Genomic DNA, 14,822 nt, shown 5'->3' on the forward strand with positions numbered 1-14,822 from the left:
ACTATAAAACATTAATGCCTTTTCCCTTTATTATATCGAAAGATCTGTTATAACATCTGCAGCATTCAACGCCACTACAACAAACAAAGTTCCTTTCTTAAAAGTTCTTCCTTTGTTAGTTCATATAATCAAGTCAGATTTGGAATAGATGTAATACTGTACATGTTAAATGTTTACCGGAACATTAGCTATAGAGTAAAGCAATGTCTTCAAACCTATAAAGTTACCCAGTATATGATACCACAGGAAAAATAAGGTGTTTTAAACAATTTATATTTGAAAGGTCCCAAATAGTTTAGTGTAAAACAGCGTGGTTCACAATCATTATCGCATGACAAGTTATATATTTCTATAGTTATGCCAAGCATGTATGAAAAACACATCTTGTGAAGTATCCGCAATGTGAAACATGTATAACAATTTTAAATGGTGTCTTGTTAATTCTTTAAATGATCCGTCCATATAACGAAACATTATGTTTAGGCCCGTACATAATGTTTTGGTTAAAGTAATCAGTAGTAAAATACCTTCTTATCTAAGTAAATTATTATACAGCGTTATGATGAGTTCAAATAATGGAAGAACACTAGAAGTATGGACTTTGTAGGTGATATTTCACTTGTGTTGGTAATAACTCCATCGTTCGATTTTTGATGCTTTTTTCTTGTTATCATAGGCATGCATAGGTTATCTGAAATGTGCAAATGCTTGGAATCGTCTTTGCACCATGCCAGCCTGTTCTGATTGGGGACCACTGTTTTTATTTATCATATTGTCAATAATAATATTATGAAAAAATTGAGATCAAAATGGATTTGAATCAGGCAAAAGTTTGCAAAAAGCGAACCAGGTTAATAGGTCTGTGTCAGTGATTTGTCATGGGGTGAAAGGGGCACTGCGAGGTGGTACCATTACTGATATATAAATCGTATATTGTATGCTATAGTAAATACAAGTACTCTTTACCCATTTTCGTCTTCACTCCAGTTACCTTCCTAATACGTACAATCAGTTGTTTTCAGTTTCCTGAACACAGAGGCGGTCCTGCTGAAATAATTTACAAAAGACAATTACATTTATCTCCCGGCCGAGTCATACCAAAGACCTACAAAATCGGTACTAACAGCTGCCTCGCTTGGCGCTCAGCATTAAGAGGTTAGTGTTAGGACTGGTCGGCCCGGTGTCAGGATAATGTGACTGGGTGGGACATCATGCTACATGTCTGCGGCATGATGCCCCAGTGCTAGACATCACTATAAACTGCCACATTGCAGACATCGTAGCGATATTACTGAAAAATTGTTAAAGCTACGTTAAAAATCAAAATCACATCACATCACATTACATTTCTCTCTGATTTATAAAACAAATTTTCAGTATAGATGCAAAGGGATTACTGCTTTTAGTTAATTCATAATATTATTCAGGCTTATACTTGCACCTTGATGGACGTTGTGCTGGAAATAATCTCGATTTTCTTATATCCCAGTTGGATTATTTGTATGAGTTTCTTTAATCGTAACAAACTGATTCACCCCATTGGTGTGTTAAATACCTAATTCGAAAACTGACGAAATAAAGATACAAGTAGAAAACCCTGCTATATATACGGCTTCATGGAAGAAACACGAGCCAGCTAAATAAGAATCTAACAAATAAAAGATTATCTTTTGAGATAGTACAAGGAATCTAATACAGAAGAAACTACTCAGCCATATTTGTTTCAAAATAAATACGTTCTTTAAAATCGGTTGCGAGATGCTCGGGAGAACATTCGACGGAGTAAGCTTGGAGAAGACTAGTTTTTCTTTTGAATTTTATCCTCAGTAAGTAGAAAGGTTTGCATTTTAATTTTTTGTGGTTCAACGAAACAATGCGCGCTATCACTTGTAATCAAAATCTAGACGATTTTGGTCTCATATCAGCTGCGTAAATATAAATTTCTCGCTCTTTTGGATTACTTTAAAACGTTTACAAAACGAATAACACCATCTATCTGTAAATAAGCACATATACCAGTCAAAAGGACTTAATTGTTTTGGATGATGTATTTGGACTAAAATCACATTGGTGACATTCTTTATGATAAGTAAGTTATAAAAATTTCATTTCGTCAAGTTTTTGCAACGTTAATTCTTTCGTTAACATTTCTGATATCAGTCAAACAGAAATACATCAAATATTTCTTGATCAATTAAGATAAAACTTGCATATGGAATAAAAACATTACAACAAAAAGCCTACAAAAATCAACTTTCCAAAATATCCAAATCTCTAGGATGACATATTCTAAAACCGTATTTAAAGTAACAAATGGAAGGTGAAGAAATTAACTTAAATGTTGATAGTTACACAATTTATTGAGAACCATTTTGTTGTTGTAAAATTATTAAAGCAATGACAATAAAGTGTATAAACATGGTATATATGGCATGTTACTTCGTGAAGCACATCACTGAGGACGCGTATCATTTTTCAATGTTATTACAGTGAAAGCTTTATGGAAAGCGATCATTACTTCTTATAGCAGATAAGGAATTACTGGATAGGTCAAGTTAGAAAACATGGAAATATTTTGTGGGCACTAATGAAGATATGTTAAGCTTAGTAATAAAGCTAAGTAGTTTCAGAGAAGAAAGGTTTAATGACAAAATAATTGGACCACAAGAATCAATAATTTGGTAAATAGACAAAAGAAGAATCTTTAAATTTACAAAACGTCGATAAAGTATTATCAAATTACAATTTAAAAAAAAAAAAACAGTTGCTTACCAGTTTCCTACCAATCAGGCGTAAAATAACCAAACTGCCTCAAACAGTCACCGAGATTGATGCAAAAATTACTATCTTCAATATAATTCAAAGTTGTTTGAAAATCGGACATAAGACGTTCAATGCAATTAATATTGCAATTAATATTGTATTGTATTCAAACCTATTTCATCTATTACGATATCTCGATACCAAGCTTGATCAATCCTAATGAAATATATCTTCTGTGTTCACTTCCTTACTAGCTAGTTTAAAACTCGTGTGTAAAAGTAGAGCAGCTTCATGTTACATAATCCAAGATACATACATCTGAAATTTCAGTTAGTAGTAGAATGATATCCATTATCAGCTACGTCCCTGCAATATCACCTCAGGTAAATCTTAATTTCCAATTGTGTATCATTTGCGCTTCTGGTAATTGAAAAAATATATATTTTTCGTCAAGATGGATATGCTCTATCCAGATCTTCTGTAATAACCAGCATGCAGCGATTTGGAGTTGCTGGCATATATAAAGAAGTTATGTTTGCACTGCATCTCTAATAGCCTCTGCTCAACCGAATATGATAGTATAAAGCATATTCATTGTCCTGCTTGGAAATGCTAAATGGATAACAGCCACACTTCACCAGTTTCGGTTTCTCTCAAAACCGATTGCTTCTGGGATTGCGGACTATATTCAAGATTTAAGAACCTCCGAAATTTAAGGGCTTGACGACGTGCACAACTACACACCTTCGAAACTTTAATGTTCAAAGAAGCATATGTGATTTTACATTTTGCAAAAAAAAAACTTTAATTTATATGTAGAATTTTAGTCAAAGACGTAATCAACACATATATCAGGCTATGCTTAGCAAGTCATGAAAATAAACAAAATAAAGTGACCATGTGCTTGGAACTATTTTGTTACTCTTAAGAAACAGATGTGTCCTCCGAGTTGTTTAGCGTAGGGATAATATGCAAACTTGGATAGTAAATCGCCTAAAAATGACAGGTGCTTATTTAATGGCGATGGTGCAGAGTGGGATGCTCACATGTCTATTTCCAGCGAAAGCCCCACTTTGAAGCAATGTACTCCCCGCATGACGGGTGCAAAATAAATTAATAAAGAGCCAAATAGACAACAAACTTAAGCCTGCAGCAGTGTGCGAGGCAAACTGTATGAAACAGCTTTCGCCATTTCGAAAGAAATAATTTCTGTTTCCTTCATGTTTATGGAAGAATTTAGATTCAAGCGGACCAGTATGCAAAATTGATTTACAGTGCATCCTTTTTAGTCTATTACATATCAGTATCAAGTTACATGTTTGCTCTGTGAACTAGTTTGGTGCCATTAGCTCAGAGCAAATAATATCCCTAAAGCTTGACTGCAATAAAAATGGAACTTCAAGTATTAATTTTAAATATTTTTAGCAGACTGAGTTGTTAAAAACTATCATTTTTGTTGTGTTTTGTGTTTTTAAACAAATGGGAATGAAGCGAGAAATTATATAGTTTTGAATATGTTGATAGTTGGCAGTTTCTAAACTTTTTATGTTAAAAATTAAATAAGCATATTTAATGAAAAATTGTGTAAGATATTCTTTGTTTTCTCTAACATACCAGAATGCATGCAGTCAAAGGGATGTTTGTTAGTTTGAGCTTCATGGCAATGGTGGCATTTATCCCAGCATCGACAACTGCCGGAATCTACATTGACTGTAAAGAAACATGGAGCGGGTGTTTGCGAGTGAGCTATGAGGGCACGAGTACCAACTGGTTTACTTGTGAAAACAAATGTAGATGCAAAGGTTACGGTACCGGCCAATGCGTGCTCGCAGAGCTAAAGTGTCCGTTGGCTACAAAGAAGTACATTTGTGAGTGTGACGGTATACTTGATGGACAACGACCTTGGTGGTGTAAATTGATCATTTAGCACACGTCGTTCTGTGTAGAAACTTGCCATCAAAAGACGGTGAAACCAATCATTAACTGAATGATGCAATAATATGTATGTTTTTAAAACAACAAAAACACTATTGTTCATGCAAAAGTTGTTTAAGTTGTTACAAAATTTTACTTTCTTCATTATAACCCTTCGTAAACTATCAATGTTGTTCTTCGTGATTATCATAACTGTTCTTTATTATTGATAATATCCAATTATATGATTACTATATATTATTGTTTGATTTATTTTTTGTATTTAGTTTATTCAGCAGTGGACAAATTAGACCTAAGACAGAGACGAATGTTACAGTACTATATTAAGAAAGTGCAGCTTTGATATATTCAAATAACTCTTTTCATCGGATAATGCAACAATTTAATTATCTTTTTCTGTTTTAACAAACATCCAGTGCATCTCTACACCGATACTGCATTTGCCTAGACATCTTTATTGAAATAAGTTTCTATGTGTATGCGAGTTTCGACGAAAGCAAAGCGAAGTAATATCGAAATGATTTGAAGACATGTGAAGTCCGTCAATCTTACCTTCCAAATAAGATTTATAATAATATGTTGCACCAAACCAAACCAAAGAGGATATTTAGATACCATGAGTGAATTCCAAGGTGGAGTAGTATTTTTTTTCAGAAATAAATCCCTCAGCTCGTTTTGTTTCAGCTTTAATGATTACATGGGCTTCAAAATTTGTAAAACATATTAACAATAATAACTTTACATTTGGTATCATCTTGAGGAATGTCGAATAGGATTTATCCACTTTATGATAAACCCTCAAACATTTCATGATTCTTGTGTGGTCCGTTTCGTAGGGTGTGTGTCATCGCATTCACGTTTGTCGAAGATCCTGAAATATTGTAGTTCAATTGTAAAACATTTAAACCTTCATCAGTTTGGTCGGAACTTAAACTTCAAATGAATCGGAACAATGATAACAATTTGTCGGAAGTGATTTATCGGTACAGGCTCAGTCACAAACATAAATCTGAAGTCTACTAAAGACAATAATACTTTTGTAATGATAGCCCTACGCGTTGCAAGATAAAGAAAGATGAAGTTACATTGCACACATACTGGCTTCACTGTCCTCTGGGGTGTCGCTATCTATCTATCTATCTCTCTCTCTCCACCAGTTGTGTCTCTATTTGTCGGTCTACAATAAATGCGTATTACTTGTATGTATAACCAACTATATAAAGCAGCGATGTTTTAAATTATATTTTTATTAAATATGCCAATTGCAAAAATTTAAAACGTTTTTAGATTTTCTTGTAGAAGTTTTAGAAAATGTAGCAGTAATAGAAACATATTAGAAAACTAAAAATATATGTACTGAACAAGAGAATAAGCTGCAGGCGATGATTAGTTCACCTTTACAATTTGTTTCTGTTTGTACAGTGTTCATCTTTCTTAATTTTGACACAAAATTGTACTTTCTAGTTCAGTAACATTGAATTTACTTTGAACGCGTACATAAAACCTAAATTTTGAAGAGTAAAGGACTGTGTTCACTTTTGATTAAAACTGGCCCAACGTCAGACTTTAATAATATTTTCGGAATGTATTTAATATATGGGTACCTCATATAACAGTGTATTGTTGACATGCGTATTAATAGTTTCTATATATTAAATGCTAAATGATGAGAACGTTATATACTGCAGAAAACATCAAATAACGTGCATCAATGTTATGAGTGAAATGTGTTCTGTTTGTGTACTTCAGTATATACAATCAGTGAAAAGGAAAAAGCTCATATGCTTTGTTCGCTGTATAGTTCTTATTAGTTATATAACCGTACACAACATACACGCGCATTTGCTGTTTCGTGAAGAAAATAGTAATGCATCGAAATAATTGCTTGCTCCGTATGACGTGCGCTGCATTTCTATGATCATGCACACTGTTCAAATATAATTTAATCTCTGCTGAGCTTGAATGTTAGCGTGATGTGTGATGCGATTTGGATTTTTAAGGTAGCTTTAACAATTGTTCAGTCATATCGCTACGATGTCTGCAATGTGGCAGTTTATAGTGATGTCTAGCACTGTGGCATCATGCCGCAGACATGTCTCATGATTTCCCACCCAGTCACATTATCCTGACACCATGCCGGCCAGTACGAACACTAACCTCTTGATGCTGAGCGCCAAGCGAGGCAACTGTTTGTACCATTTTTGTAAGTCTTTGGTATGAATCGGCCGGGGATCGAACCCACGACCTCCCGCATCCGAGGCGGACGCTCTAACCACTAGGCCTTGAATATTAAACCATATGAGAAGAAGGAATAGTTCAACATTAAAGAAGTATTTTAAGTTTTGTTTTACGAATGACATTAATTCCAACATTGTACATAGTTATTAGCAGAATGTGCAATTATCGATATATGCACATTGTATGTATGTAGGTAGTTATTTTGTACGGATATATGTACATGGTGAGGAATAAAAACTCACCTTTTCAAATATGGTGAGGAATACAAACTCTCCTTTTCAAATATATATCTCGCTCGTATAATTTCCTTCAGCTGAATAAAAGTTTGCAATCTTCCTTTAAATTCAAGTCCCAGAGGTGGGGTTGGGGTGCAAATATGAAAACAAAGCGACTATTCGATTCGAAGGTTTACGTTTTAAGTAGATTTTCTGTTTGAACAAAAATGTTCGGAGACATAGTCGGTCAACCATAAAACAAGACAAATACATGCTTGTTTAGACTGGCAGACAAACACAACAACTTGCTTTCCTTAACATCGCGAAATAAACAATGGTCTGTGTGCAACCGTTGTGGACGATCAGATGAAATATTTCTTCTTCAAGCGGGAGCAGTTCGTACATTAGATGAGAGAAGAAATAAAGACAAATGATGTTGCTTACATTCAAATTATTTTAGCTCCAACATTTATTTCCACTTAGGCACATTTCGTCAGATTCAATATTTTTTTTTAATTACTAAGCTTTATATGAGAATTCGTTTATCCATTATACATCAAACTCAGGTTGTGGGTAGTAAGCAATTTAACGGAATTATTCATTCTTGGTAATTTGCTCAGTAACAAATAACGAGTTTAAAACATTATAAATCGAAAGAGAAAATTCCATTGTTATTGAACGCAACCAGATTTATACGTTCTCACAAATAACGGTCTTAATAGCGGGTTGGTCTTTCGAGTGAGTTTCCTGAGAAGTCTAACGTTAAACAACATCATTTAAGATACAAATTATGATTATACCTTTTGAATTTAGCTTCAATACATATATGGCTTACCATTTTCATATGATCTGTAATGGTTGCTAGAAACGCTTTTGTAATATAAATGCTCATATTTTTTCAATTAGAGTGTTTAACATTAAAACGTATTTTTTTACCTTGATGTTGCAATAATTAACGAATTAACTTTAATTTCACTTTTAAATGAAAAGCCAGTTTTCATCTTTTTCATTTGCACCTGATCAATAGATTATCATTAATACTCTCACATTTTGATTTTACGAAGGTTTGACACTAACAAACCACGTCATTGATTACTGAGCCGTTTGTCATAACGTAACTAATTTGCCCAAGTCAGGTGATCTGAATTGTTTGGATCGGTTTAGTTATATTTTATCGAATTGAACTGAAATAGAATTCTCTAACTTAGGGTAAGGGATATTGAATTAAAATACCCTAAAAGTGGAAATCAAAAGATACCGTTCCGATAAAATGGGGTCTAATAACTGGGTGGTCTTACTGCCAGGATGGACTTGATGAAGGGCTTTGATGTAGGCACAAATGTATCCCACAAATGCGGACTTAGACCCGTTTTGCAATTTAGCGGATTTTCAGGCAAAATATTTAAATTTTCACTATTTGCATTCGTGGAATACATTTATGTGTGCTTACGTGTACCCGGGGTACATTTCATTATTTATCACCATAAATGTTGAAACAAATATAAAGTGTTTATCACATCTGACGTATTCTCACTCCTTACAGCAAACAGCTTATCTTTCTTACAAAGTCTTTCTTTTGTACGTTATTTGTTTCCTCACATAAGCAAACACACAATTTTTCCGAATATATATGACAATGTACATGTAAACATTATACCCGAACATATGATAATATGATACAGCGTGTGAAGACAGTCATTGTCTTCGGGTTTACCAAGTTATCCAGCGTTTGAAAATCATAAGAAAAGTCTGAAGTCAACAACTATTTCTTATCAGAAAGGACCCCAATATGTGAATTTGAAACGACATGGTGGAGACTCTTTCTGATTCTATGCCAAGCATGTGTCCACTACCTCAACGGTATAAATTCATACAATTTATTTAATGCCGTCGCGTGTATTCTTCAAGCGATCACTGGCCTGATAATCTAACATACCTTTCTAGATTGGATGATAATTTTCTGTTTCCAAACATTCAGGCACAGTTAAAACATCTTTTGTCAATATATTTAGGGATATTTATCTCTAAAATAGTTATTAAATTATATGCCTCCATTGTTACACTGCAACGCTTTGATAGAAGGAAACGATTACAAACGTTATCATACAACATGCCTCAGTTGCATAGCGTTGCTTGGGTGAAAAGAAACAATTACAAACATTACAATTTAAGCCCTTAAGTTGTGGTTTGTTTCTGTATTTGTAAGAAAGCGGATTGTCTCTATTGTTCCCTTGCCATGTTTGTTGTTTTCAGTTAAAGACGTTTCAATGAGATAGTTGACAAAATTGTGGATGGTATGCTTTGTGAATTTATCTTTAATGCTATCAGTTATTTACATCATGCGCAAGACAACGTTTGCAAATACCATGTACATGAAAAAATCAGAATCCCATTTTTCTCACACATATTATTTTTTCCATCTAACAAAAACTAATATTTTTAAATGTTTAACGTTATCTATCTGGAAACTTACATCGTCCCTTGCATACGAAAAGGTATTATCTGTGGTATTAAATATCATAGTCTTCCGATGTAAATATTTATTCTAATGAATATATTATTTACGTCTGAACAATGATAAATACCGCCGCCAGGATACCATGATGATACTATTTTTGTTATTACCTTTGTACATGATTAGCCATCAGATGTGTGTGCATGTGTTATCGCTTCTATGACTGCAGTATGACAGTCTTCAGCAATGTCTAGCACTGGGGTATCATGCCGAGGAGATGTAGCATCATGTCCCACCCAGTCACATTATCCTGAAACCAGGCCGACCGTTCCTAACACTAACCTTTTAATGCAGAGTGCCTAGCGAGGCAGCTGTTAGTACCATTTGAATAAGTCTTTGGTATGACTCGGCCGGGGTTCGAACCCATCATTACATATGTGAAAGACCGATACAAGTATGGATTTAGCAGTGGAGATTGCAAGTATGATGATACTAAATCCAGGTTTCCATTTTATGCACTCTTGTAGTAATAACTTATCTGATACAATTTAGGTGGACAATTTAGACGGACATAAATGAATACATACAGAAGTTAAGGACGCCAAAGCATGCATACTTAGTTACTTATGCATTTGTTTGAACAGTTTAATCATTATGTTGAGAGTTAAGTTAAAATCAACTAAATGAGATCGATTCTGCCATTGTCATCTGATAAAAAGCAAGTGTTAGGCATATCAATGCAACACACGGGCCTGTTCGGACTGGGGAGTGCTTTTTTAAATATCATATTTTTATAATAATATATGAACAGTTTGAGATCACGAACTATTTGAATCTAGCCAAAGGTTCAAACAAATGAGTCGGGTAATAGTTCTGAGTTGAGGGTTTTGTCATGTGGTAATAGGAACACTTGGAATTTGTACCATTTATGATATATTACTCACATAATGTATGTTATTATAAGTACTGCTACTCTTTACCCACTTTCATCTTCACTCTGTAGTAAAAGGCATGCAGGTCATGCATGCGTTCAGTACCGACTAGCAAAGTAACAGGTGTAGTTTTAGAACAACCAATACTACTTTATTTAAAATTAGTAAATGAGCCTACATGGCCACATCGGCATACACTAGAGTTACCTTCATAACAGCCCAAATATATGCGATTCCTGCTTTGCAATCTCTTGGCTGTATAATACTCAACACAGAGACGGTACTGCTACAAAAATATGAGAAGACAATTCCATTTTTGTATGACAAGACGAATAAATCGTCTTTGAAGAGGTAAAGGTCTTACAGCTTGGTTTATTCGTAAACGTATTCCAGCTTGTAATTACACCCTACAGGGTGTCGTGATGTACATTGTCTCACTGTCCGTATACAGCAGTATGTTGATTTAAATGTGTGTGTGTGTGTGTGTGTGTGATTAGGATTTTTAACGTAGCTTTAAAAAAAAATCAGTCATATTGCTACGATGTCTGCAGTGTGGCAGTTTATAGTGATGTCTAGCACTGGGGCATCATGCTGCAGACATGTAGCATGATGTCCCACCCAGTCACATTATCCTGACACCAGGCTGACTAGTCCTAACACCAAACTCTTTGCTGAGCGTCTAGCGAGGCAGCTGTTAGTACCATTTTTGTAAGTCTTTGGTACGACTCGGCCTGGGTTCGAACCCACGACCTCCCGCTTCCAAGGCGGACGTTCTAAGATTTAAATATGAGTTTCTATCCTGGTTCGAACTTGCTTTACTTACTGGGTGTTATTTACCTAAGTAGAAGTACTAAAATCTACTCACTATATATCACTGCTTCATGAAACAAAACATTTGATTAAGTATCGGGACATTTCCATATACCACTTAAACATTATCTGACATGAAAAGCTTGGTCATTATATCTTACAGCAAATATGGAATGACTGGATAATATATGGTCCAAAGAATAACAATTGTTTGAACACCGTGGAAGATGGCTGTACATTTATTAGGTTTCTTAATAGTGCTAAATTGTTTCAGACAAGAAAGGTCTAAGCATATGACAGATGAAATAATTGGATTTGTCGGCAAAGAGATATATTGTATAGTCAATAACGTGATGTACAATTAAATAAGAGTAGCATCTTAAAAATGTGTAAACAAAATTAAATAAACCATACTTCATGGAATATTATCTGCGTTTGATGCAAATATTTCTATATTCAGCTTAATTCAATGTTGTTTGAAAATCTTAGAAAAGAAAATCCAAATAATGTTGTACTTTAATTCAGTCTTCTTTAATCTTTTGCAAAATCTTTTTATTGTTTTTTTCTAATCATAACAAAATATACATTTCGTGCGGTAAGGCATGTCGGCCTTCAAAATGGCAGATACGGTGGTTTCGACAATACCGTGGATGCGCCGTGTGCTAGCAACTTTCCACTTTTTATGAAGGTAGATATAATTCAAGTTATTCATCATTTCTGACAGCAGAACCGCTTGTTTCTGCATATTCCAAAAATTCATACTTCTAAACGAGCTATTTTAGTTGTAGAAAAGTGTAAAAAAAAAGCGGTGAATGGTATCCATCATCAATTACTTCCCTGATTTATAACTTTCTCATTTTTTTATACTCTTTATTATTTTCGTTTTCTTTTGGTAAATTAATATCTTTCTTCAACATGCATATACTCTCTTCCCAAGTCTCTTAATTTGTACTCTCTGTAATACTCCAGTCCCGAAGTAGCATGGCGCCTATCATATAGCATGAAAAATCTAAATCAATTGTCGCAACAGACATTTAATCATGTCATTGTAACATGTTAAAAATTTGTCCAGAAAAGAAGAACAATACAAAATTCATAGAATTGGATTTGAAAAGCAAAATTGTTATATCTGAAGATTTTAATAACCACTTTTACTCATAGATAAAGAAAAAAATATTATCTTTTTATATCACTATCATATAACAAATCAGAACCAATGAAATGTCCCAGCTATATAAGCAGCGGCTTTTCCTGCAAAGCCTAACCTCATGTATTTACACATTTCTCGGTTTTTCTGGTTTCAAACACACATACAATCAGTGTTACCATGTTCTCGATAGCATTTGCTAATATGATTTTTTTAAAAATCAAACAATATATGGTCTAAGCACAAGAAATATCAGTGAAACTGGTTGTAGTTATACATAAACTACCTATGTTGCATACAATATAAAACCTATTCAAATCACGATTAAATGGGGAAAGAACATTCCATGCCGCACACTCGTAATAACACGGAAGTACAGTGAAGTTAATTGACCCCACTGAACACAAAATTGTTGTTTCTCGTGCTAATTAAAACGTTAACCAATATTTATATATGAATGAAACTGCAGTGGGGTTTTGTTGCCGCTTACAGCGTTGCCCAATGGTGGGTTAGTTTTAGCCGACGATATTTCAAAATACTGAGTTCGGTGTACCCATTGCTGCTCACGCAAAGAATCGGCACTGAGAAACCCGATAAACTCGGGTGATCTTGTTGTAGATTTCACTGTAACCCGGGTGCATATAACCAACAATTAACGTTGTATAATCACAATACAACGAATTTTGTCAGGAAGCTGTCTACTTTATGGAATCAATCTTCAGCTGCAGAGGTATATTAGAAAATTCAACGAGAGCGGTGGAACCTGAAATGCAGTGTGATTGTCAGCTGGACGCTTCGAGATAAACATGTTCCACGTTCCATTTTTGAATCAATATTATCAAATATCACTGCATGAGTGAGATCTATAATTCAATATCGCTATATGAATGAAGATCAATAATACCTATATCCTGCATGTTAATGGAACATACATTATTCATACTTTTGCACAAATTCTGTTCTCTAATACCCTTGGTGATAGAATCATGTATTGTTCACATTTGATTAAAAGTTCTTTACATTAATCATCCACGGTGATAGATCCATATATGAATCACATTTGTATATAAGATTCATGTCTTTTGATTCTCGTTTGATTACTCGATGAAGTTACATTGTTCTGATTAGGTCCATTGACAAACGATAGAATTTCCTAATATCTTTGTTTAACTCCGTGAGCTTCATTCTGTAAAATCCATTGATGGTCTTTCTGCGCATGAATATGATTTCATAATCCTTATCATTCCATTAGATTATAAATAAACATCTCATTCACGAAACTGATTTCAGGTTCTTCGTTAAATACAGTCCCAACCTGGCTAACCGCTCCGGTGGCCTAGTGGTTAGAGCTTCCGCCTCGGATGTGGGAGGTTGTGCGTTCGATCCCCGGCAGAGTCATACCAAAGACTTATAAAAATAGTACTAACTGCTGCCTCGCTTGGCGCACAATATTAAGAAGTTAGTGTTAGGAACGGTCGGCCTGGTGTCAGGATAATGTGACTGGGTGGGACATCATGCTACATGTCTGCGGCATGATGCCCAAGATCTGGACATCACTATAAACTGTCACACTGGAGACATCGTAGTGATATGACTAAAAAAAAATTAAAACTACGTTAATAATCCAAATCACACGCTCACCCAACCAACCTGGCTTCATCCTGTTACAATTTGAACAAATTGCTGTATTTCATTCATTATCACTTTGTTGCCAGAAGCACCCTCCTTAGTAAAGCGTCCATTGATTAAGTTTTACATGCACGCTCACACTGCCATCACTCATTAGGGGTCGGCTATGACGTCATTACTGCTTCGAGTACGGGAACTCGCGAACCTCTTTGATCCATATTTTAGTTATAGAAACACATCAGCTTGACGTAATTCACCGCCACATTAGTTCTACAATTTGCCCATACCGTTTTATCTCACAAGACACCCAAAGATGAAAAGTGAACACTAAATAAAAACCTGAAACAGATCGGAGCAAAAGACCAAACAAATAACCTACCGGTCATCTTTATATGATCTGAAATTGTGAGATAATCCGTTGTTTTTCTTGAACATATCAGAATGTCTGCAGTCAAAAGAATGTTTGTCAATGTGAGCTTCACGGTAATGATAGCGCTTCTCTTACGACGGACAAAAGTAGTAAGGTGGGACGATAGGGGGACAATGGGACTTAGCATTAAAAACACCCCTGGGACGATATAGGGACTATGTAAATTTAACACGGAGAAAACCCCTGGGACGATATAGGGACAAGGGGAATTAACATTATGGAATAGTTCGTGGGACTGTTTAGGGACAATGGGAATTTAACATGGGGG

The 14,822-nt window shown here is 34.8% G+C and overlaps 1 long non-coding RNA gene across 1 annotated transcript; it reads left to right on the forward strand.

Annotated features, from left to right (window-relative positions):
- The first annotated feature begins 1,716 nt into the window (after positions 1-1,716).
- Positions 1,717-4,933, forward strand: LOC149778304 (uncharacterized). Its single transcript, XR_016415327.1, has 2 exons — positions 1,717-1,826; positions 4,381-4,933. It is a non-coding gene; the product is annotated as an uncharacterized LOC149778304 (long non-coding RNA).
- Positions 4,934-14,822: the final 9,889 nt, after the last annotated feature.

Source organism: Sinohyriopsis cumingii, chromosome 17 (genome assembly GCF_028554795.1).
Source record: "Sinohyriopsis cumingii isolate HCF-2022 chromosome 17, ASM2855479v2, whole genome shotgun sequence".
In the NCBI taxonomy this organism is placed as follows: domain Eukaryota; kingdom Metazoa; phylum Mollusca; class Bivalvia; order Unionida; family Unionidae; genus Sinohyriopsis; species Sinohyriopsis cumingii.